Genomic DNA, 25,852 nt, shown 5'->3' on the forward strand with positions numbered 1-25,852 from the left:
CCTGGGCTCAAGCGGTCTGCTCGCACCAGCCTCCCAACGCGTTGGGATTACAGGCATGAGCCACCGTGCCCAGTGAAAATATATTAACATTTTCTATTTTCTCCTCTTGACCTTGCCTTAAAAAGTAAATAAAGAGCTAATAGTCTGTATTGATAGTTATGTACAGACTCATGTGCTTTATTATCTGGGCTTGGACTTTATTTATTTATTTATTTTTTGTTGTTATTTAGCAAATGGTAAATAAAAGGTATACACAATGTACCTGCCCCTTAGACTGATAGAAAAGTTTGAGACAGCTCCTTAGTTAGAAGATCACATTATTTACTTAATGGTTGCTTGACAGGTACAATTGGCAGGGACAGGCTTTCCCAAAAATTGTTTGGACTATAATTTAACATACAGTAATAGAGTCAGTTGAGGTTTCAAATTGATGTGTTATAATACGTAAGCACATTTTTCGCTGATGTTAGCATTTATTATCAATCAACTAAATTTGTAAAATGTTAATTTTTTATCAAAATATAAAGATCAAGCATTCAAAAGGAAGTGAAAATAATTTGGGTTGTTCTGTTGATGTTGACTGGTGGTTTAGTATTTTCTAACTATACTTTAAACTGTTTGCTTCTTTTTATCAAGAATAAAATCGCATTCAATCTTCTAGTTATCTCCAGGTTGGGCCCATGCTTTTCAGGGATTGCTAATGTTTGCAACTAATGCTGGCTCTTTTTTTTTTTTTTTTTTTTTTTGAGATGGAGTTTCACTCTTGTCGCCCAGCCTGGAGTGCAGTGGTGTGATCTTGGCCCACTGCAACCTCCGCCCCCTGGGTTCAAGCGATTCTCCTGCCTCAGCCTCCCGAGTAGCTGGGATTACAGGCACCTGCCACCTCACCCGGCTAATTTTTGTAGTTTTTAGTAGAGATGGGCTTTCAACTTCTTGGCCAGCCTCATCTTGAACTCCTGACCTCAGGTTATCCACTCGACTCGGCCTCCCAAGGTCCTGGGATTACAGGCGTGAGTCACCACACCTGATCAGCTAATTCTTACTGAGTGCTTACTGTATGCTGGGGATTTTGCATGTATTAACTTCTATGTGGTGCTCTTCATGGTCCAGTCATTCTTTGTATTACAGAAAGTCAAGCTATCAGCTGTACCATTATCCTTTCAATTGCCTGAAATTGTTCACAAGAAGCCTGTCAGCTTGCCAAAGTTCACAGCACCACTTGTTAGTACTAGTATCAGACATAGGCGTACGTGTAACTTACAGCTTATTCTTTGTTAAACTGTAGGAGTGCTAATAGTGTTTATTTCACACTGAACAATTTTCCTTGCTTTGTTGTGATGAATACAAACGGGAAGATAAACACATATTAAAAGAGCAGTTTTCTTAAATAGGAGACTAAAACTTATCTTAATCAATTGGAAAATTTTCAAACCAAGGGAATGCTAAACTTAAAGGATTTCAAACTGAAGATTTTGTTTTTGCTTAAACTCTAGCCAAATAACAGGCACATTATATAATCACAATAATTAAAATTCTAGTGGAAGTCCTGTATAATATTTTATGTTTTCCATTATTTTTATTAGTTGTTCTAAAATCAACATATTGAAGTTTAGTCATTCTAAAATTTAATTAATGAAAACTGTTGTTGTAATGGTGTTTTTCTTTTTCTAATTAGAGACAAACATGCCATAGGTTTCTAACACTAGTTTCCCAATTGCCTTATAATTGTAATTCAAGATGTTGATTTTAAAACATATATATCACATGGATTTCTTAGTAACTAAAAGAAATGACCACAATATCATTATGAATTATTTGCTAGTTTTAGTTTGAAGGCATTTGAAAATGTCAATTATTAGCTCATCAACAATTACTTTTGCTTACTTTTTTATCCTTTAGGTATCTCTCAATATGTCTATTGTGTAAAAATTAAAATCAATGTAAAACCATTACTATTAAAATGACTATACTCCTCAAATTAATCTGATAATTAAATGAAATTTTAAAACCTTCACATGGCATATCTGATAGAATGTGGCGAGCTGATTACACACATTGAAGAATGTCATCATAGAAATATATTAAAATATGCAAAAATGTCAAATACATAGGAAATACTTTTATATTGTGCAACATAGCAAACTTTAAAGCTATAAAAATTCATAAATTATGCTACTGAGGCAGGTAAGATAATATGATTATTAGTAGAATAAAGACAGTGATTTCATATTTTATATGTTTATGTGTCAGTTTTCCTTTCTTATAACAGGAGAATGTATTTGCATGTTGTTTGTACAATTTGAAATTTAAAAGAAATAGGGCTATTTGCTAACATTTCTGAGAGCCTGCTGTATGGCAGGAATTATTCTTGGTGTTTGCAAAGGTCTTGACTCATTGAATTCTCACAACAATCTTATTGCCTCTATGATTCAGAAGGGAAAATCAATGCTAGAAAAATGAACTGCCCAAAGTTGCACAGCATGGAAGTGTCAGAACTGAGACTTGAATCAGGCTGGCTGGCTACGTTTGCGACACTATTAACCATTACACAACACTGTTTCTCTACATAGAGTTTACGTGAGCTGAGAAAGCATAATACACAGCATATATTATGAATACAATTAAACCAAGTTACAGAAAAAGATTTATGAATATATTAAGGTTTCCAAAAATAGGGTACACACACCCACACACACACTACATATATGGAGACAATTCCCAAAGAATCTAGAATAATTTAAAATAATCGAATATATAATAAACTGCTACTAGAAACCCAGGCTGATGTGACTAGGTTCTCTCCTCATGTTACTACAAAGCAGGCTATGTTGCCATCTTGAGGTATCAGCTAGACTGAGTTCTCATTTGGAGGGTTGGGGGAAGAATCTCACTGGAAACTCATTCAGATTGTTGGGAGAGTTCATTTCTTTACAGTTGCAGGATAAAGGACTTCATTTTCTTGTTGACAGCTGCAGCTCTCAGCTCCTAGATGCCACTTGCCCTCATTTCCATGTGTTCCATCCTGCCAGCAATGGAGAATTTCTCATGGTTCAAATCTCACTCATGATTTGAATATATCTTACTTCACTTTCTCTGTTTGCTAAATTTATATTTAGAGGGCTCATGTGACTGCAACTGGATCACCCCAGTATTCTCCCTGTGCTAAGGTCAGCTGATATGGGATCTTAATTTATCTTTGAAATCTGTTCCCAGCAGGAAAGTTAGCACACAAAGGTTACCAGAGCTTCAGCTGATCTTAGAGGGAACATCAACACTAGTCATTCCACTAACAGTAGCATCAGTGACTGCTTTCCTAACATAAATCACTTTTTTTGCCCAAACTTCTCATTTGCTTTTGAGCGGTTAACTACCATTAGTGCAAAATTTGGCGGCTCCCTTATAAGTTAGCATATATCACCTAACTAAATCAGACAGTGGAAACTTGATCTTGGCATTCAAAGCATAGTATGGCCTCCCTGGCTATATTGCCAGAATATATTCATTTCGAATACATGTACAAATTACATGTCCCAGTCAGTTAACTTGGACCTATGGCTATTTGCTGCCTCCAAGTATTAATCAAGCCATGTCATCTTCCTTGAATGCACTTTCTCCCACATGGAAATATTTATTTTCTACAGTCCTGTTGTAAGTGCCATCTCTCTTCAGTGACATCATCTTTTTTGCCTTCATTGGATAGTAATAATTTTATCATTGCTTTGTTTTGCCTTTTGTGATAACATTGATATTTCACAGATTAGGTTTTGTTTGTTTCTCTTTCTCCCACCTTGATCTCACTTTTTCATGGCACTTGGATGTTTCTCTAATAACTCCCAGAAAAGTATCTGGGAGAATGCAATGGAAGTATAATAAATGAATGTTTAATGAATATATAAATGATTTAATTGAATTCTGAAATATAATAAAGTTTTTGCTTTACAGGTGGAAAGATTAGATTTAAAATAAAGGTTATTTTAATAAATCATTATTTCACTCATATTTATTATTAAAGAATAGTTTAATATGTATCAGACATGTTATTAAAGAATAGTTACATGTATTTCAGACATACTATTATGGAAAATTTAACATGCATCAGGTATAACATCCCTAAATTATTTTAAGAAAACCAATTCTTACCAAGTGAAACTTACTAGTTTCAATACATTCTAGTTTAATCTACTTTTAGTCATTTATTTTTAATAGCAGAATCTAGTATAAAATTAACACATTTAAATGGGTTTTCATCTTACATTAGAGTTGCCATACTTAGCAAATAAAAATATAGGACAACCAGTTAAATTTGAAATTTAGATACACAGTAAATAATGTTTTACTATAGGTATCTCCGTTATACATACTTATAGGTCAAAACTTCGTTGTTTATTTTAAATTCCAATTTAGCTAATGTTCTGTATTTTACCTGGCAATCCAATACTTAGAGCACACTTTTATCTTGAGATTTTAAGAAAACTGCCTTTTTTTTTGTTTGTTTTTTTGTTCTTTTTTAAGATTTGCGAAAACAAAAGTTTAAGTATTTAGGGTAATAATGTATTTTTAATAGTTATGGCATTCTGCGTATAATTAAGCCAGTTGCTTTTTAAATTGTAAATATTCCCAGAGGCAATAATATACAACTTCACATAGTTTTGCAGTCATTTTAAAATACTGATGATACATATTTATGTGCATGGAATCTGCAGAAAGTTGAAAGATACTATGAGGTATTCCGAAACTTTAAAAACAAATAGTACATACCGCCAAGCACACGTTATCTAGCAAACACTAAAATTCACTTGTGTACTATGCTGGTCGAGCAATAGTATCATATACGCCTAGCATTTCCCAAACAGATTGAAGACACTGTAGCTCCACGCTTGCCTTTCCTGTGAATGGAAATGGAGACTGAGGAGGGCAAGTTCACATCAGCCAGCTGAACTTAATCGAACTCAGGAAATGCAGAACTTAATCGTGCTGTGGCAGATATTAGCATTCTGACATTCAGACATAACCTTTCAGGGCTTAAAGTGACTCATTTTTCAAAAACATAAAATAGGAACTTCAAATTGATTATTTTAAGGCTTGCATGAGAATATATATGTGAAAATTTCATTAAAATGTACCTTATTATGAATGTTATTTTAACGCACTAGTGGTTCATTTGCTATTTAGTGGAAATATAACCTCTAATAATTGATTTTAAAATGTTTTTCATGCAAATTAGTACTGGGTATTTAATTTTAACTGTTGTCAAGTAATATTTTGGAAAAATACAGTATTTATTACTAATTCAGATGTAAACATCCTGTAGAAATTATTACTCTGCTACTGACCAATAGTTTATTAATAGAAATACACTAGCTTAAGGTAAATGAATAAGCAGAAAATTTGTATTGTATCATAACCAATTGCATATCTACTGTGTATACTGGTTTTTAAATCAATAGACTATTTTTTCAGTGATGTAATATTTACAGACAAATTGAACAGAAAATACAAAGAGTTCCAATATACTCTGGACCCCTGCTTATTTAAACTCCTTTTATAATAACACCTTCCATTAGTGTGATATATTAGTTATAATTGATGAACCAATATTAATACATTATTATTAATGAAAGTCCGCAGTTTATATTAGGGTTTACTTTTTGTGTTATACTGTTGTATGAGTTTTGTCAGTTGTAGTGTCATATATCCACCATTACTGGACAATGCAGAATAGTTTTGCTGCCCAAAACAACTTTTGGGCTCTTCCTATTCACTTTTCTCTCCCTGCCCTTTATTTTTTCATCTCTATAGTTTGCCCTTTTCCAGAATGAAATATTGTTGGAATCCTGCAGTTTGCAGCCCTTTCAAACTGGTGTCTTTCACTGAGCAATATGCATTTAAGCTCCTTCATGTATTTTCATGGTTTGATAGCTCATTCCTTTTATTGCTGAAAATATTGCATTGTACCGATGTTCCACAGTTTGTTTATCTATTCACCCATTCAAGGACATCTTGGTTGATTCCAAGTTGTGTCATATATGAATAAAACTACTATAGACACTTATGTGCAGGTTCTTGTGTTTGAAGGTGAGTTGTACATTCAAATCTTTTGTCCACTTATTAATTGCATTTTCTGTTTCCTTTTTGTTGTTTTTAAAGGTCTTTTGTATTTTTTTGATAAACGTCCTTTATCAAATATGTACTTGTAAATATTTTCTCTCACTTCGTGGCTTGTCATTTCATTCTCTGATCAGTGTCTTGCAGGGCATACATTTTTATTCTAATTTAATGTGTCAATTATATTGGGTCTTTGCATTTCCATATAAACTTTAGAATCAGTTTTTCAAAATTCACCAAGTAACTTGTGTTTGCATTGAATCTATGGATCAAATGGTGAAGAACTGAGATGGTAACACTACTGAATTTTTCTATTCCTGAATGTTTGGTATCTTTCTATTATTTAGAAAAGATTTCTTTGATTTATTTCATTAGAGCTTTACAGTTTTCATCAAAAAGAACTTGAACATATTTTTTTAGATTTAAATTTAAGTTGTTTATTTTTCATGCTAATATAAATGGTGTTCTGTTTAAATAATATTTCAATTGTTCATTGATGATATATAGTAAATCAACTGACTTTTGTATGCCAAAATTGTATTCTGCAACTTTGCTATAACTGCATATTACTACTAGGAGGTTTTTTTCCAATTGTTTCAGACTTTATAAATAGACAATCATGTCATCTGTCAGAAGTTTTATTTCTTGCTTCCCAATCTTTACCTTTTATTTTCATGACTTGTCTTGTTGCATTAGCTAGAAATGATGAGTGGGCATCCTTGCCTCATTTCCTGTCTTAAAGGGAAAACATCCAGTTTCTCACCATTAGGTATGATGTTACTATAGGTTTCTTGTGGATATTCTTTATCAAGTTGAGTAAGTTTCTCTCTATTCCAAGTTTGCTGAGAAGTTTTGTTTTTAATCATATATGGGTATTGGATTTTCTCAAATGTCTTCTCTGCATCTATTTGATATGCTCATATAATTTTTCCTCTTTAACCTGTTGATGTTATGGATTAAATTGGTGTTCAAATGCTGAAACAGCCTTGCATACCTGGAATTATGTATATTTGTTTTTAAATTTTTATTAGTTGAATGTTGTGAACTACTTTAATAACTGATGTATAAAAACTTAAATGTTTATAGGGATTGTTCACTATACAATCTGGACTCCCTGCCTCAGATGGTTCCAGTTGAATTTAATAACACCTTTATTTAGCAAAAAAAAAATTCATTGAGTATTTAAAATATGAAGCATGGTAGTAGTTACTAGTAATGCATTGGTAAGTAAGAAATAGTACTGAAAACTTTCCTGGAGTTTTTATGATGCGTAGGAGACAGGAGATGAACTAAAATTTCTACAATGCTGTGAAAGTATTTTGAATAGTACATAGGTATCTTCAGAGACAAATGAGGCTCCCAGAGGTTGAGCTTAAATTGAGCCTTGAGGCACGTTTCTTAGGTAAATGATACGCTATATGGAAGAAATAAGATACAAAGATTTAAATGTGATAGCACATCCCCATTTAGTAAGAACACACCTTAAAGTGTGAAAGGAGTTAAAAAACATAAAATGAAAAGAGATGAGAATATACTGATGGTGGAGTCATAGAACAGGTCTTAAAGATAGATTTGTCTCTCTAGTTTATGAATTAGAAAATTTTTTGAAAACTAAAAAAAAGCCACTAAGGGTTAAGGTGGTAAACAACGTGTTCATACATGTAATTAAGAAATATTAACTTAGAAATAGAAATATCCTCCAATCCAATGATCCCATTACTGGCTATATACCCCAAATAAAACAAATTGTTCTACTAAAAAGACACATGCATGCCTATATCCATCACAGCACCACTCACAATAGCAAAGACATGGAACCAACCTAGGCGGCCATTAATGGTGGATTAAATAAAGAAAATATGGTTACATACATACCATAGAATACTACACAACCATATAAAAGAGTAAAGTCATATCCTTTGCAGCAAAACAGATGCAGCTAAAGGCCGTTATCCTAAACAAATTAATGCAGGAATAGAAAACCAAATACCACACATTCTCACTTATATAAATGTTGGGTACTCATGGACATAAAGATGGCGACAATAGCAGTTAGGGGCTACTAGAGGAGGGAGAGAGGGAGGAAGGGGAGAAGGGTGAAAAAATTAACTATTGGGTACTCTGCTCAGTATTTGGGTGATGGTATCATTTGTACCCCAAACTTTAGCATCATGCAATATACCCAAGGAAAAAAACTGCATGTGTACCTACTGGATCTAAAATAAAAGTTGAAAAAATTATATACATTACCTTAGAGAAAATTTACAAGATGGATTTTGATTCTTCACCCTAGACGAATAGACACTGCTCCAAGGTATACATATGGCTTCATTAAAATCAATGGTAGATTAAATTTGGCCTCTACCTCAATACTAGGCACTGGAAAAAATTCAAAGTACTAACATAAATGACAATTATCTTTGAAAAGTTCATAATCCTCTTAAAATTAATGAATAAATATAAACAAGGACTTTATAAATACAGAGCCTGAATATGTAGAAAATAAGATAATCCAAGGTTGGTCAAAAACACTACAGTGTTTTGGAAGACAGCAGGAGACAAAGAATAGAATACAAGAAATAAGAAAAAGGAGGAAAACCCAGAGAGAAATATTGTCCAAACCTGAAAAACTAAATGTTTAAGATGGCAGCCAGAGGAATTCTATGTTCATTTATTTACCTATCTGTTCAATCAATCTCTAATTCAGTTAACATTTATTTCACAAGTATCATGAAGACAGCTACTTAGCTAGGTGTTAGAAATTTAAAGATTCATAAGTATGTACTTCTAAAATAAAGGTTCAGAGACAAAGTCGCCAATCATTAATCAGAAAAAAATATTAACACACAATTATACTCATATAACAGGATAAATAAAGCACCAAACAGCTCCAAAGAAGAACTTGGGAAAGTTGACATGCTTTGTTAAGAGTATCAATGGCAACTGGGCACGGTGACTCACACCTGTAATTCCAGCACTTTGAGAGGCCATGGTGGATGAATCACGAGGTCAGGAGTTCGAGACCAGCTTGGCCAACATGGTGAAACCCCATTTCTACTAAAAACATAAAAAATTAGCATGGTGGCAGGCACCTGTAGTCCCAGCTACGCGGGAGGCTGGGATGACTTGAACCCAGGAGGCAGAGCTTGCAGTAAGCTGAGATCACACCACTGCACTCCAGTGCAGGTGACAGTGCGAGACTCCATCTCAAAAAGAAAAAAAAATACTGTCAGCCAGTATTGTATAATAAATCTCTTTCTACATATCTACATACCTATTTATCTATGTCTGTCTATATCTTATTAGATTATCTACAAACTCTAACACAATCGGGATGCAGATTTCCCAATATCCCTTTCTTATCTTCCTTCATTTCCACCAGATCTATAAACGATGACATATTCAGGATGTTCCAGGAGAGAAATCAGGAGGCCCAATTTATAAAGAATGGTTTATATACCAACATAAGTACAAGACATAATCTCTCATCAAATTTATTAGGATCAGGAATGTAGGAATTGTGTGTGGATATTTTGAAGTGGCTAGATGGAGAATGAAATAATTGTATATTAGAATAAATATATTGGGCTTGCAGAAATTTATGAATATATGTGTTAGCTTGAGAAATTAAGAGTGATTTTAACTGCTGTTTCATTTCATGGGCTTTATCTGGAAATCATTAGTGGCTCATTAAATATGAAGTTGAAATTCAAGAAATATCATGATAAGATATAAAGAAGTATATAAGGAATCAAAATGTTGGAGTTGGTGGATTATATGTGATACAACATTTACATCCTAACTATGTCCCTGAGAGAATCCAGAGAATACTATTTTCTATAACATTGAAAAACATACTCATGAATAGAACTCCAATCTTGAAATTCCCTGAAACTGCCCTATTTGTGGCATAGGAAATGTTACCAGTGAAATTAATTCACTATTTTGATTTGATTGATTATTTTATCCCTAGAATCATAAACAAAATAGTTTTATGTACCTTGATTGCATAATTGTACGTGGTGAATGTCTTAGAACTACACACTCATATTGTGTCAATTTCAAATGGCTGCTTCTGATATTGTACTATACGTAAGATGTAACTAGTGGGGGAAACTATCTGAAGAGTACACTGGACTTCACTATATTGTTTCTAAATCCCCCCAAAATTACAAATTTTGAAAACTGAGGAAATTACCATAGAATAATTTCTCCGGCCTACTGAGACCTTTATAAATCATTTATCAACTGAACCTTTGAAGCTTCTCCTACTTGCTGGTGAATTACAGTAGAACTTTGTATTCTCAGGAATTGGTGTTAACTCAGAGAGTGTTGCCAACATCCCCCAAAATGTACTTTTCCCACTGAACATTCTGAAAAGTGGTTGTAAGTGCCATTAAGGAAAACCATAAGGAAGTTGTGCTTATGAAGTTATCTCAGGGTGCTTCCAAAATAGAACCAAGCCTCAGCAACTTTCAAGGAACTCTGTATCTATGAACTGACTCAGGAGTGGGAATTTTATCAAGGGCCATTTAAGGGAATTTAAGTTAGTCTCTAGACTTATAAGGTTCCCACTTATCCCCTATACCCCAGTTGAGTGGATCAAAGAAGATGTTAGTGGCAGTTAGTGAGTCCATGGCATTACGCTACCAGTGGGCGAGCACCAAAGATTCCCAAAGTTGACATTTCCTTTGGTATAGCTGTGTTGACTGTTAGGGTAATCAAGCCAATATCATTTTAGCAATATTTAAATCAACAAACTTTGAATAAAACAGATTAGTCCACATTATGTGGTTGGGCCTTATCCAATAAGTTGAAAACCTTAGGAATATAAAACTGATCTCCCTGAAAGGAGATATTCTGCTATCAGACTGCCTTAGAACTTGAGGTTCTGCATTAGCTCCTGCTAGAGTTCCAGCCTACCAGCCTACTGCTCAGATTTTGGACTTTGTATAATATAAGCCAATACCTTAATATAAATCTCTTTAGATAGATAGATAGATAGATGATAGATAGATAGATAGATAGATAGATAGATAGATAGATAGATAGATAGATAGATACATAGATAGATACATAGATAGATACATAGATAGATACATAAATACCTAGATAGATACATAGATAACCTACAGGTCACATTTGACAGGCTTCCAAATTAACTGCTTGGGAAAGGTCCTAGGATTCATGGCTTACCTCCTGTCCCTGAGTAAAGAATTTTATCATGAATTCCTCTAATCTTATCGTGAGTTCCTCACAATAGTGTTGACACTCATTAATATGTAACCTATTGACATTTTTAAAAGCAATAATTTGTTACTGAATCATATATTTTTGTTCATTTGTTTTTGAATTATGAAATTTTACTGATTGTTTTGCATGTAGAACATTTTATTTTAGCCCGCATGTTGTACTCCGTAGCCAATAATTGTAACCTCTGTATCATACCCTCCAATAAAAAAGGACAACTCCAATATAAGGAATCCCCTTCCCTTTTTCTAAACTTTTTTAATAAAAGCATTCCAACTTGTAACAGACTTTGAAACATGCTAAACTTTGTTGGTGTGTTTTCTTGGGTCAATCCCCCCATGGCTTCCAATAAACCTTTATCAACATGTGAATATGTGTGATACGTGTGTGTCTTTATGTATTCCCCTATTGGTTTTCTTTTATTCTGGAAGATCCTGATCAGTCCAGTCTAATCATACAAGCTCTTAGTAACAGAGGTCTTTCTCTGGCAGTTGACAAAGGAGAAGAGCAAAAGTGGAGGTCAAAGAGATTTAAAGTGTGAGAAGGACTTCATCCACTCCTGCTGGCTTTAAAGAAATATGAGGGAACTACGAGCAATGAAATATGGCAAGTCTCTAGAAATTGCCAACAATACGGGGTGACAGCCGGGATATCAATATTACATGTACATGGAGCTAAAATCGACCGACAACTGAATTGAGTCTAGAAATGGGCTCTCCCAGTTAATTTCTGAGAGCTTAGACTTGCATACAACTTGATTTTGACTTTGTAAAACCCAATATAGAGTACTTACTCAAGACCATCAAACTTCTCACCTACAGAACTAGGAAATAATAAATCTCTGCTTGGTTAAGTAGCTACAGTTTTGGCAATTTATGTCTCATAAATTAAAAAAAAAAGTAATACAAGAGGTAATCCGGATATCACAAGATATCACAGTAAAATGTCTACAGTTCCAATTGTCTGAGATGTATTGAGGTACAAAACATACTCCAGTAAGGAGAGCTAAATTGATTCCCTCATAGCCTTACTTACACAACGTTGAATTTGCTCATTGAAGGCAAAGTTATAGCTTTGTGAGAACCCTGTCTCTGGGGGGATGCTGTCCTATGGGGTAAAATATATATTTTGAATGAGTCACCTTTATATTGTTCCAGATTTCCCAAAAGTAGGATATTAAGGTATTAATATCAAAATATACGCAGGAGTAGAACAATTCACTAATATATACTAATGGTCTACTTGCGAATATTTGATTGCTATACCTGCAATTTTTCAGTTCCCTTCACTGAAAAATTGTACTACTGTTTCATTTAGAAAGATATGGAATAGCCCACCACACCAATTTTAGTTCTCATTCAAATAAGGAAAACAGAAAATGTATTATCATTTTAGCTGGGTACATGGATTCTTATTATTAAGAGGAAATAGCATTATAACCACCTAGTATATTCATTGAAGCTGATACCTGAAATTCAAGTGATCCTCTGGGCTATGTCATCACACTGTGTATCTATTAGTAAAACAAATAGAAAATTACACTTTAAACATATTGGTATGACTACAAAAATTCATGAGTTTTAGTCCAACAAGTAGAGCACGCTGACCCTTGGGGTTGCTGAATAAAGACAAGGATAAATGGAGGGGGTAGTGTAAGGAGGAAATTATGAACATAAATTATTGCTTTGAGGCTTATTTAAGAAACAAAAAATGTAGGCGCTAGTTCATAATGTTATTTTATTTATTATGTACATATTTATATTTATCAATTTTCTTGTTTCCCGCTCTTTTTCCTCTATAATTTTATTCAAGTTTTGCAGGTTGTTATTAAAATAATTCTTTCTGCTTTACAGTGTTGCAGAATTGTGACTGAACATGGGGAGGAATGAACATTAGCTAGAGACAAAGATAGTGACCACTGGAATATTATCTCTTTAATTTAGGAAGAAGTGCAAGTACATCTCATTTTTATGAAGGAAAATTTTATTATGTTAGGCAAGAACATAGATTTGTTGCTATTATTTTTTTGTATGATTGATTATATCCATGGATGTTGAGTATTCAAAGAGGCAGAGGTGAGTTTTCACAGAAATAAAGTGTGTTCTAAGGATTGTTTACTCAACATCTATTCCATTGCCCGTCGACCTTCTCTTCCAGGGAAGTTGTATTTCTCAGGGTCTCTTGTGACTAAGGATGTAGATGTGGTCTAGGTTAAACCCAGCAGTAGCCCCAACATAAAATGTGAAATAAAGAAATTAGCAACTTGGAACTGGATGTGAATTTGGAGATGTATATTTCTTCTAAGCATATTGTTAGAGCTATTTGTTTCCTCTTAGTCAATTCTGGTGAAGGGTGAATGTTTGGTCTATAGCATCTTATGTTCCAAAAGGAATAGTGTGGCAATAGTGAGTTTTCTTTCAGTAGAGTCTTGTGGGATGGAAAGTATTTTCCTTAGCTGTACTTGTATTGACACTGTAGCATTGATATCTGATTTTCTATTCATAGGCTACTTAAACTAATTACATGCTTTCTGCAAAATCTATTAAGAATAGATATAGTTATCTGGAACCCAGAATCTAAACATCATATGGTGAAAAGATTTTCTATATAATAATAATAGAAAAAATTCTCATTTCAGAAACATTAAAGGGTAAAGAGACTTTCAAAATAATTGTGGTTCATGCATACTTTCCTCTTTTTGTTGACTTTTAAATTTATTTATCTTCATGCAACCTTTTAGTCTTTCCCATGAATTAAATTCACCTGGTAGCCAATTTTCAAAAAGCAATCACATAGCAGCAATTCATTTTTACCATTGGATTCAGGCCGCAGAGTAATCACAGGAATAATTTCTTTCATTTTTCTAAACAATTATAGCTGTTCTTGCTAGAACCGTTACAGTTAAAGGTCACTCATTATTTGTTATGTCTCTCTTTCAGAGGTATATTTCTCAGCCATTTTAATTTCCTTGAAATTTACAACTGATAGATATGTCTGGGTATGTAGTTTTATTGGAAAATTACACAAATATATTTATTTTCATAGGATGTAAAAAAATCTGTTCTGAAGAATAGCATTTAGTAAGTATCGCTTCATGAGAGTATGTGCTTTTTGTATTTGAAAACTATATATTGTAATGAAAAGTAAGTAAAAATGCAGTTCTACTGATTTTAATTAAATTCTTAGAATAGAATATACACATTTTTATAAGAAAATTCTTACTTAAAATGGATATTAGGTCCATATAAATATGGTTGTTGGGAAATAGAAGAATTTTTATTGGATATGAGGATAGTGATCCTTCATATTTCATGTATCTACCACACCTTACTAACTCAGGAGCAAGATAGAATCCGGGTTTGCACCATTGGGTTAAATTTTCCTAATTGGTTGGGCACTGGAGACTGACTATATTTCTCTGTGCAGTAAACATATAGAAGAGTAATTATCTCAGCTATCATATGTCCATACAATAATCTAGGCATTTTCAGCAGAAAATGAGCTACTTTTGAGTATCACAGAAAAAGAGTGGTGGTTTAAAACATGTTATTGATGCTATGATGAATAGTGTATGTTTAAGTTTGTGTCCAATTTCTTTATTATTGGATATACAGAGGCATGCATAGATTCATAAGTACACACATATATCATGTATACATACTGTATATGCATGCATTAAATTTATTGTATTTTTCTGGCCGGGCGCCGTGGCTCATGCCTGTAATCCCAGCACTTCGGGAGGCCCAGGCAGGCGGATCATGGGCCAAGAGACTGACACCATCCTGGCCAACATGGTGAAACCCCGTTCATACTAAAAATACAAAAATTAGCTGGACGTGGTGGCACCTGCCTGTAGTCCCAGCTACTTGGGAGGCTGAGGCAGGAGAATCGGTTGAACCTGGGACGCGGAGGTTGCAGTGAGCCGAGATCCCACCACTGCACTCCCGCCTTGCGACAGAGTGAGACTCCACCTTAAAAAATATATTTATATTTATATAAATATATAAATCTATGTTATATAATATTTAAATGTAAAATATTTTATATAAATATATAAAATATTTTTATACAAATATATATGTATATTAAATAGATTTTATATAAATATATAAATATATTTTTATACAAATATATATTTATATTAAATATATTTTATATAAATATATATTTATATAAAAATATATATTATTTTTCTATGTATCCCAGGACCTGGCTGTGTAGAATTATTAATTCTAGTCAGTTCTCTATTGATTTTGTTGGGTTTACTATGCTGTCATCAATTCTGCTAGTAGTGATTTTTTTTCCCCAAGCCTTTCTAGGCTTTTCTGTACTGTTCTAGAACCACAAATAAAATAGTGAATATATGTGTTGATTACAAACCTCGGTGAAAGCTTTAAATATTTTACTCTTTTTGCAGCTGGTTTACTGTTTATATTTCTAGCAGATTGAGAAATCTGTCTTTATAGTCCTAATTTAATAAGAATTTTAAGTATGATGGGTGTTTAAAGTTGTCGACTGCTTTTTTGAATATTATAGGGTCATGTGATTGTTTTTTACTATTAATGTGACATCTTAAAGAGATTGATGGTATTAATTGTAAATTGTTAAATGTTAGATAATACTTCCATTTCTGGAATAAACTCAACTTTTTCCTGTTAATGAATTTTATTTGATAACATTTTGTTGTATTTCAAGGAAGTATTATTTGTCTGTATATTTTTACTTTCTTAAATGCTCTTATCAGTTTTAGGTTACAGAGTTTTAAGACTTTGAAACACGGGCTTGGCTGGGCGAAGTGGCTCACGCCTGTAATCCCAGCACTTTGGGAAGCCGAAGTGGGAAGATCACAAGGTCAGGAGTTCGAGACCAGCCTTACCAACATGGTGAAACCCCATCTCAAATAAAAATACAAAAAGTAGCCAGGCATGGTGGCGCTTGCCTGTAATCCCAGGTACTCAGGAGGCTGAGGCAGAAGAATTGCTTGAATCTGGGAGGCGGAGGTTGCAGTGAGCCAAGATCGGGCCATTGCAGTCCAGCCTGAGTGACAGAGCGAGACTCTGTCTCAGACAAACAAACAAACAAACAAACAAACAAAACGGGCTTGAAGTCCCTTTCAGTTTTTTCTCTAAAGAGCATGTAGAATACCTATGTTATAATTTTTATATATTTTTAGAAGAATTAACCAGTCTGTAGGAGCCTTGAAATTTATTTTTAAAATGCATTTTAGTAACAGATAAACTTATTTTAATATATATTAGTCATTTTCAATTATCTATGTCTTTCATTTAAAGTTGAAATTTTAGAAAAACATTAATTTTATCAAAATACTCAAAAGTATTAGTATAAAATTATATTTAATATCTTTTCATTGTATTTAATGTCTTCTCCATCAAGAGTGATGTTCCTGAATTAATCATCTATGTTCGTATTTTGTTCTCTTTCTCTCACATCACTGCAGTAGCTAGAAGTTTAAAAAGTTGTTTTACATTTTCAAAAAAATCCACTTTTTGTCCTTTGGTTTTCTCAATTCTAAATTTTCTTTCTTTATATTTGTTTATTTTTATTTTTGTAAGTTTCTTCTTTTTATTTTTTACTTTGCTATTCATTTTTAAATATTTAAAATGGTAGCAAGATTTTAGACTTTTATTTTTTTAATACAGGCATTTTTGGCAACAACTTTTCTTCTAAGCACAATTAACTGTAATGCACATGATTTTGGACTTTTTCATTTGTTGTTTGTTTTGATGACTGCATTATAATTATTAGGTTCAAATATTTTCTTATATGAGGTTCTATTGATTGTTGAGTCCCATAGATTGTTAAGAAGTATATTCATTAATTTATTGCCATTTTGAATAAAATGTTATGGAACTTTTCACATTATATTCTGGTTAGTATTTTACAACTTAATTCCACTGTGACTAGAAGCATACTTTAAATAATTTTAATCCTTTAATATTGGTTGAAGCTATTTTTAAGAGTCACAATAAGGTCAATTTATGTTATTTTTCTATATTAACAATAGTTTATCTTTTGTTAGATACTGTGTTCTGTATATGTTTACTAAGTCATTTGTTAATTTTGTTTTTCAGATCTTCTGTATCAATATCGAGAGTTTTTTCTTATTTAAAAAAATCATCCATTGAGAGAATTGTTTTCAAATCTTCTGCTACGGGCTGGGCGTGGTGGCTCATGCCTGTAATCCCAGTACTTTGGGAGGCTGATGTGGGAGGATGGCTTGATCACAGGAGGTGGATGTTGGAGTGAGCTGTGATCGCATCACTGCACTCCAGCCTGGGTGACAGAGCCAGACCCTGTCTCAAAAAAAAAAGTTGTCTATGATGATTATATAACTAATTATTTCATCCCTTTAGGCTGTTCATTTTTAAACACATATTTTAGAATAATGCTGGTCACACTGAAATTTAGAAATGTGTTATCTTCCTAGGAGTTTGATTCCATCGTCATTATGAAAAGTTTTTCTTTATTCTTAGTAATGTCTCCATCCTTAAAGTTTACTCTGACCAATATTAAAATAAATGCCTTAAATTTTTATTGGCTATGGATTACATGGAAAAATTTTTACATTAAAACTTTCTAAATGCCAACAGTTTGCTTATGTTGACTGTAAGTCTCTTATAGATGGCTTTCAATTTTTTATTTTTTTATATTTGTCTTTTCATTAGGGTATCTATTCTTTTTGTATTTAATGTAAATTCTTGGCATATTTGTATTTAAATCCACTTTCTATTTACTTGTTTTCTATTTTGCCCACTTATTAAAGCTTTATTCTCCCTCCTCATCTTATTTTTGAATATATATATTCAAATAGAAAATATTTTCCAATGAAATCATATGTAATAAAATTATGCAAACTCACATGGATATATATGATTTTATATTTTCTCAAAGTTAAACTCAAGGAAAGTCACTGTTTTATCTCTTTTGCAGTCACATTTTCAGCCTCTGTTCCAGTTTGTCCACAAAGGTGCAATGCAGTACAGAAAGAATATTTTAGGATAGATTAATAATATTTATGAGATCTTTTAAATAAATTCCACTTAATTGACATGCACCAGCTTCTCCTTTCCTTCACAACAAAAATTGCTTCGGAAAGAATTAATATATTAAGTTTTTACTCTGAAATAGTTCTTAAAAACCCTTTCTTTTCATTGGTTTCTGTGTTTTCCTTTTTTTAAATAAAATGCACAGTTGTATTGCAGAGCTTTTAAGATTTGATTTTCCTGTAGAAATGATTTCTGAAACAGATTAGAATTTTTATTAAAAAGCATTTAAGTTGTCAAATACGTTATTTATGTTTTCCTTATATACACTTTAAATTGCCTTGGAAAGAAATTTTTAGAATATATTTAAAGTGCACCTATTAACATACTAAATTGGAACTTATTTTTATTTGATAATACTGATGTTCAAAAAGGCACAATGCAATAGAGAAAGATCATATTTTAGGATAGATTAATTATATGGATAAGATCTTTTAAATAAACTTCACTTAATTGACATGCACCAGCTTCTCCTCTCCTTTACAACAAAAATCAATGAGTTTATTTTCTGCCATAGTCTGAGCTACTCGCACCAATTGAATTGGAGGCTTAATGAAAACTATTTGTATTTGATCCCAAATATTGTTGGCTTTAAATTTTTATTACATAAATTTTAATAAAATTTTTGATAAATAGTTGGAATTCAAGTGTAAAAATAAGAACTTCACAATTAAAACTAAACTAAATGTTGTGGAGATTCAAGACATTGAACTTGCTAATAATCATGCTATCTACCAAATTAAGTGTGGGCAAAATGATTGAAAAAACAATCAAGAATAAAATGTTTTAAATTACCCTATTTTTAAAAACTATTCTTTGTGTTAATAAATGTTTTTAGGCTCAAAATCTTAAAAGAACTCTAAAAATGGAAATAAGTGATTCATCACAGTTGTGTTAATGTAAATATGTTCCACAGAATAATCAGTAAAAAGAAAAGACTCAATGAAAAACAAAAACAACGATAACAAAAAGCCTTTGAATTATATTAATTGTTTGGCAAATTAATACTCTATTAAAATTGAAAGAAAAAAGCATTTAATTATAACCATATTAGTTTTTTATGTCTCCATGCCCTATTTACCTTTTTTGACTAATCAACCTCCTATAGTTCCTGATCCTGTTGGTTAAAAGTCTTCTATTATAGCAAAGATGGGTAATTCTATTCAATGAAAACCAAAAATTATGTTTTTCTTATAATGGTAGCTAGTGGGCTCTAAATTATCTGGGATTTACCCTGGGAATTGTAGCTTTGCTTATTCATTCTTTAATGTGAAAACTAGGATGAAAGTTATGTTAGATCCTAGTTTTTAAGAAGTTTCAATTATTTGACATTGAAATAAAGAAGATCTTAAAGCCTTTTCTAAACTACTTGGCATGACCTCCTGTAGCTCCATTGGAAAACTTCAAAACCTTGGTTACTTAATATTGGCACTGGAAAAACTATCTCTCTACAGTTTATCCCAAATACTGAAGGTATAGTCATGTGCCTACCTATTTTTTACTTACTTAATTTTAAAGAATTTGTAAGCGTCAGTCAAAAAACAATTTCCAATATTGGTTAAAATATGTCCAGAGGCTGGGCACGGTGGCTCATACCTGTAATCCCAGCATTTTGAGAGGCTGAGGCAGGCAGATTATTTGAGGTCAGGAGTTTGAGACCAGCTTAGCCAACATGGCAAAATCCCCATCTCTACAAAAAATACAAAAAATAGCCAGGTGTGGTGGTATGCACCCTTGGTCCTAGCTACTTGGGAGACTGTGGTGGGAGGATGGCTTAAGCCTGGGAGGCAGAGGTTGCAGTGAGCTGAGATTGTGCCATTGCGCTCAGCTTGGGCTATAGAATAAAACCCTGTTTCAAAAAAAAAGAAAGAAGTCACAGAACACTGTTCCCAATAGGGTGTAGGAAAGGGAAAAATGACAACAAAACTCTTCAGTACTATCACGTAATACTCGTTTTTTCTATTATTTTTATTTTCATGTTTTGTTTTTTATTTTTTTCCTGGTTAAAATATTATTCAGGCAGCTTTACCTCATTGTTTTGATGTAAACTGGATATTCTGTTACTAAGAACTTTGCTTAAAAACTGGGATGTAACGTAATTTTCATTCTAATTTTCACATTGAAGAATGAATAAGCAAAGCTACGATTCCCAGGATAATTTAGTTTATTTTGTTATAAAGTACTAGAATGTCTGGGCAGCATAAAATTACACAAGCAAACTTCAGTGTTGATGCGTTGATTTGTGGATGATTTCTCAGAAGCAAGTGCAGCTAAAGCCGGGAAACTAAACCACCGCCAGTCAATCCAGAATTGAATTTCTAAGAAATATAGAATCTGGATTTCTAAAAGTTTGAAAATACATTTAAGTGACAGCTAATATCTCATAAGGAAAGAGCCTAGAGTAGTATTCCCAAAGTCTTCCTCTAATGCTATTGCTAACCTGCATTTCCCAGTGTTTGATATTAATATACTTTAAATTAATTTTAAACTAGTGAAGTTTCCAGTGTCCTTAGGGTCCTGATACCTTCAATATCTCTCTTGAAGCTGGCAGCTTCAATTCATTTGAAATTACTTGACATCACTTATGAAAAGTCTTTGAAGTAATTCAGCCTTGACTCAGACTGAATCTACTCTGAAGTTAAAAAAAAGAAAACAAAACACAATTTTCTAAATCTCTTTTTTAGTTTGACTTTGTCATCTTCCTTTTTGTTTAGAACTTCTGAATCAGAGTTTCATTTGATCAGATAACTTGTGACCCATTTTTACACTGCAATTAATCTACTTGCTGGAAACGGATGTAATCTGAAAAATCATAGGCATTGTAAGTTTTGGATACTCCTCATATGATATTTGATATTTAAGGTCATGGTTTTATTATAATTAATCATCAAAAATTAAATGTATTCAAGTATTCCCAGATATTATACATATAGGACACTAAATGATTTTGAAGTGACTTTTAAAAAATTCTATATACATCAACAGTATATACTTGGTTAGAACCAAACAACAAGAATGTATTAGAGCATATAGCTTGTTTCCTGGGCTACCATAGAGACTGAACATTACAGATCATTCATGTATCATACAGAATTGTTTCACTGCCATAAAAAACTCCTGTGTTCTGCCTATTCATCTCTCTCTCACTCTAACTCTTGCACCAACCACTAGCACACACAAATGTCCTGAATGTGGGAAGAAACAAGTAAATATGTTCTCAGTAAAATTGATATGCCTTATTATTATAAGCATTATAATGCACTTATTTAAAACTGTCGGTTAACTTAATAAGATGGAACAATCTGCTAATTATTTCTGCTAAGATACATATAATTGGCCAGGTGCAGTGGCTCATGCCTGTAATCTCAGCACTTTGGAAGGTTCAGGCAGGTGGATCATGAGGTCAGGAGTTCAAGACTCGCCTGGCCAAGATGGTGAAACCCCATCTCTACTAAAAACTACAAAAATTAGCCAGACGCAATGGCAGATGCCTGTAATTTCAACTACCTGTGAGGCTGAGGCAGGAGAATCGCTTGAACCTGGGTAGCAGAGGTTGAAGTGAGCCAAGATTGTGTCACTGCACTCCAGCCTGAGCAACAAACAGAGTGAAACTGTGTCTCAAAAAAAAAAAAATACACATAACTAAAACATCACCATTTCTTTCAGTAGTTGTGATAGGTAGTATTATCAATAAAAAAATTATCTTAATAGTGCTCTTCTTAAAATAAAATACGCCTCTCAAAATATCTGTTGCCAAAGAACAAAAGTCTCACTATATGTAATATTATTACCATATAATAGTGTCTACCTAGCCAATGGTCTGCTTAATTTAAATAATGGTCAATTCTCCAATATTTTCCAGGACAAAAACTTCTGACAATTTACTATATCTGTCTAGTTAATATTATTTTCTCCTGCCACAAACCCCTACACTAAAATTGCAAAATCTAAAATAGCAGTAGTATCTTTACATATTTTTGCCACTGTGCTTTTTGGTATTGTATACTACCCTGTAATTTCTGATGCTATCACTGAGGAATAGGGACAATGTTAGTGAGTCTGATTTGAGTCTTTTTGTCTGGCCTAGGGGGCAGGTGGGTGGGGGAGGGCTGATTCTGTAAAAAAAATCCTGAAGCTAAGCAGAAGCCCAAACTGAGAGAGAAGGGACATAGTCTGAGATCGAAGTCATAAGTTAGACACCAGAGGTCCAGGGTTAAAAAAGTGCCCGTATGGAAATAGAATGGAAAGAAACAGAACATTTGGGAATGGAGAGGTTGGCTGTAAAACAGGTAGAGATGAGGCAACAGCATTTCCTAACAGGACAAAACTTGTTGATATCCAAATTCTGGAAGTGGTGTTCAATTGACTAAGCCTAGCAAGATTAAAAGTTACAGACTATCTAAATACCCCTTTCAGAACCTGAATGAATAAAAGTAATACCCTGACATATGCTTTCCATGGGACATAGTATGCTTTTTTTAATTTCTTTTTTTGAAATAGTGTTATCTCCTTTGGCAAAAGGAAACATTTCAGATTGAAATCCAAGTAGAAAGGTACTTTAAAAAAAAAGGCAAAAACTTTATTTAGTCATAACTACCCCCCTTCAGCCCAGCCTGTGATTATATAATATTAATAAATAGGTTTTGGGCTCAACAGGTAGTACCCAAGACAAAGCACATTTGTTTTTGAAATTGAAGTCTTTCCTCTGATTATAATTTTTCAATATTCCTCAATACTATTAGCATGTTTTCCAAATTCCTAGAAAAATCTCAGCATTTCATCATGGTCCCACATAATCTTGCCAATTTCTGTGTCCAGAACCTCATTTTCTACCACTGGCTCCATGACCATGCTCCAGCCACACCATCTTGCCTTTTATTCTTCAGATATGCCAAGTTCATTATTGGCTTGAGCCTTGGCATATGGTGCTTCCTCTCTGCGGAATTAATGCCGTTGGAACTGACTATGTCCATGTATGACATTATACAATTTAGATCTCAATTCAAATAGATAATTTTCAGAGAGGCTTTTCATGACCCTTGTATCTGACTGGTTTCAGTACTTCTCTGTATACCACGTCTCTGTTTTGTACATTTACTAGCACTTATCATTTTCTTAAATTATCACATTTTTGGTTTACTGATGATTACTACTTAATTACTATTAAATATCAGAGATGCAGTGTGTTTACTTTAGTGCTGTTTCTGAGTGCCTACATTAGCTGGGGAATGCTTAGATCTGTGCCTAGATCACAGGAGAATATGTGTGTTTTTGCATGTGTGCATTTGTGTGTGTGTGTATTTATACATACATGAATAAATATAGATATAATTAATGAATTAAATCTCAGTGGCTTAACTCTTCTCATGTAAAACTGCAGACTCACTGGAGACTTTAACGTTTGTCAAGATTTCCATCAGATTCTGGATGCATTTTAAATGCAACTTCAAGGACAAACCAAGTACCTAGGCTCTTCTTTCCATTTTATTACTCATGTTGACCCTTTTTTTTTTTTTTTTTTTTTGAGACGGAGTCTTGCTTTGTCGCCCAGGCTGGAGTGCAGTGGCACGATCTCGGCTCACTGCAAGCTCCACCTCCCGGGTTCACGCCATTCTCCTGCCTCAGCCTCCCGAGTAGCTGGGACTACAGGCGCCCACTACCACGCCCGGCTAATTTTTTGTATTTTTAGTAGAGACGGGGTTTCACCGTGTTAGCCAGGATGGTCTCGATCTCCTGACCTCGTGATCCGCCCGCCTCGGCCTCCCAAAGTGCTGGGATTACAGGCGTGAGCCACCGCGCCCGGCCGACCCTTTTGATATAGAACTCCTTGAGCTCTTACAAGCTGAAGACGCTCAAATTGCTTAGTAAATTTCTCTTTCATGTATTTTCAGGAATCTCTGGTAAATGCATCCATGTTTCCCAAACCTGGCTTGTGGCCCTTTCTTGACTCGGCCAGCTACCTGGCTCACGATCACTGCTACTTGTTCTCTCAGAGGCCACACTACTCCCTTCTCTGAGGCTCATTCTCTGATTTCTATGAGGTTGCTACTCTTCAATTGCTTTTCTTTATTATTATTATTATTATACTTTAAGTTTTAGGGTACATGTGCACAATGTGCAGGTTAGTTACATATGTATACATGTGCCATGCTGGTGTGCTGCACCCATTAACTCGTCATTTAGCATTAGGTGTATCTCCTAATGCTATCCCTCCCCACTCCCCCCACCCCACAACAGTCATGTCTTAAATGCAGTCACAGAGCAATCTATGAACTACCACAGCTCCAGGTGAGACCCCACCTTTAGTGGTACTTGAATTAAATTCAGGGAAGACCCAGGGAAACAGAGATGGACACACAGAGAGATGAATTGACAAATGCCATCGGATGGAGCTTCTCTAACAGCCCATGGGGACACAGACCAAGAGATCATGGCTGGTATCTGTCAGCTTAGGAAGCATGCCTGCCTGGCCATTCCCAAGATCATCCTATGTGACAATAATCAGCTTACTTTCCCCTTACAGAAGCATCTTTGAAAATGCCTGAGGAACTTTCTGGATCAACCTTTTTTTAAAACAGTATTACTGAGATATAATTGACATACAATAAATAATACATATTTAAGTGTATAATTTGATGAGTTTGACTTATTAATTCTCCCATGAAGCCATCAGTATACTCAATATTTATAAGACATTTTAACATTAAAGTTTCAGCTTCAATGTCCCCTTCTCAGAGATGCATTCCCTCATGCCCTTATCTCGATTTTAAAGTGTGGCAGCTTTTTTCAAGTACTCTTTAAGAGTTAACATCCATTTTATTCAGAACTCTGAACACTATCTTAAAATTATCATATGTGTGTGGTTTTTGCCATTGAAAGTAATTGTATAACACCAAATAATTGGCTCACATTTCTGCAGACTGTACAGGAAGCAAGGCAGCAACTGCTTCTGGGGTGGTCTCAGGAAACTTACAATCATGGTGGAAGGAAAAGCATGAGCAGGTGTCTGTCTTCACATGGCTGGTGAAAGAGGAAGACAGAAAGGGGAGAGGTGCAATACACTTTTAAACAACCAGATCTCCTAATAATTCACTCACTCACTACCATGAGTACAGCACCAAGAGGATGGTGCTAACCCATTCATGAGAACTCTGGCCCAATGATCCAATCACTTCCCACCAGGGCCCACCTTCAACACTGGGGATTATATTCAACATGAGATTCGATGGGGACAGATTCAAACCATGTCAGGAGGTATCTATCACCTCAATAATTTATCCTTTGTGTTATAAACAATCTAATTTTATACTTTTAGTTATTTTAAAATATACAATTAAATTATTATTGACTATAGTCACCCTGTTTTTCTATCAAATGCTAGATTTAATTCATCCTAAGTATTTGTTTGTGCTCATTTGCCATTCCCAGTTCCC

This window comes from Gorilla gorilla, chromosome 3, assembly GCF_029281585.2.
Source record: "Gorilla gorilla gorilla isolate KB3781 chromosome 3, NHGRI_mGorGor1-v2.1_pri, whole genome shotgun sequence".
NCBI lineage: Eukaryota > Metazoa > Chordata > Mammalia > Primates > Hominidae > Gorilla > Gorilla gorilla.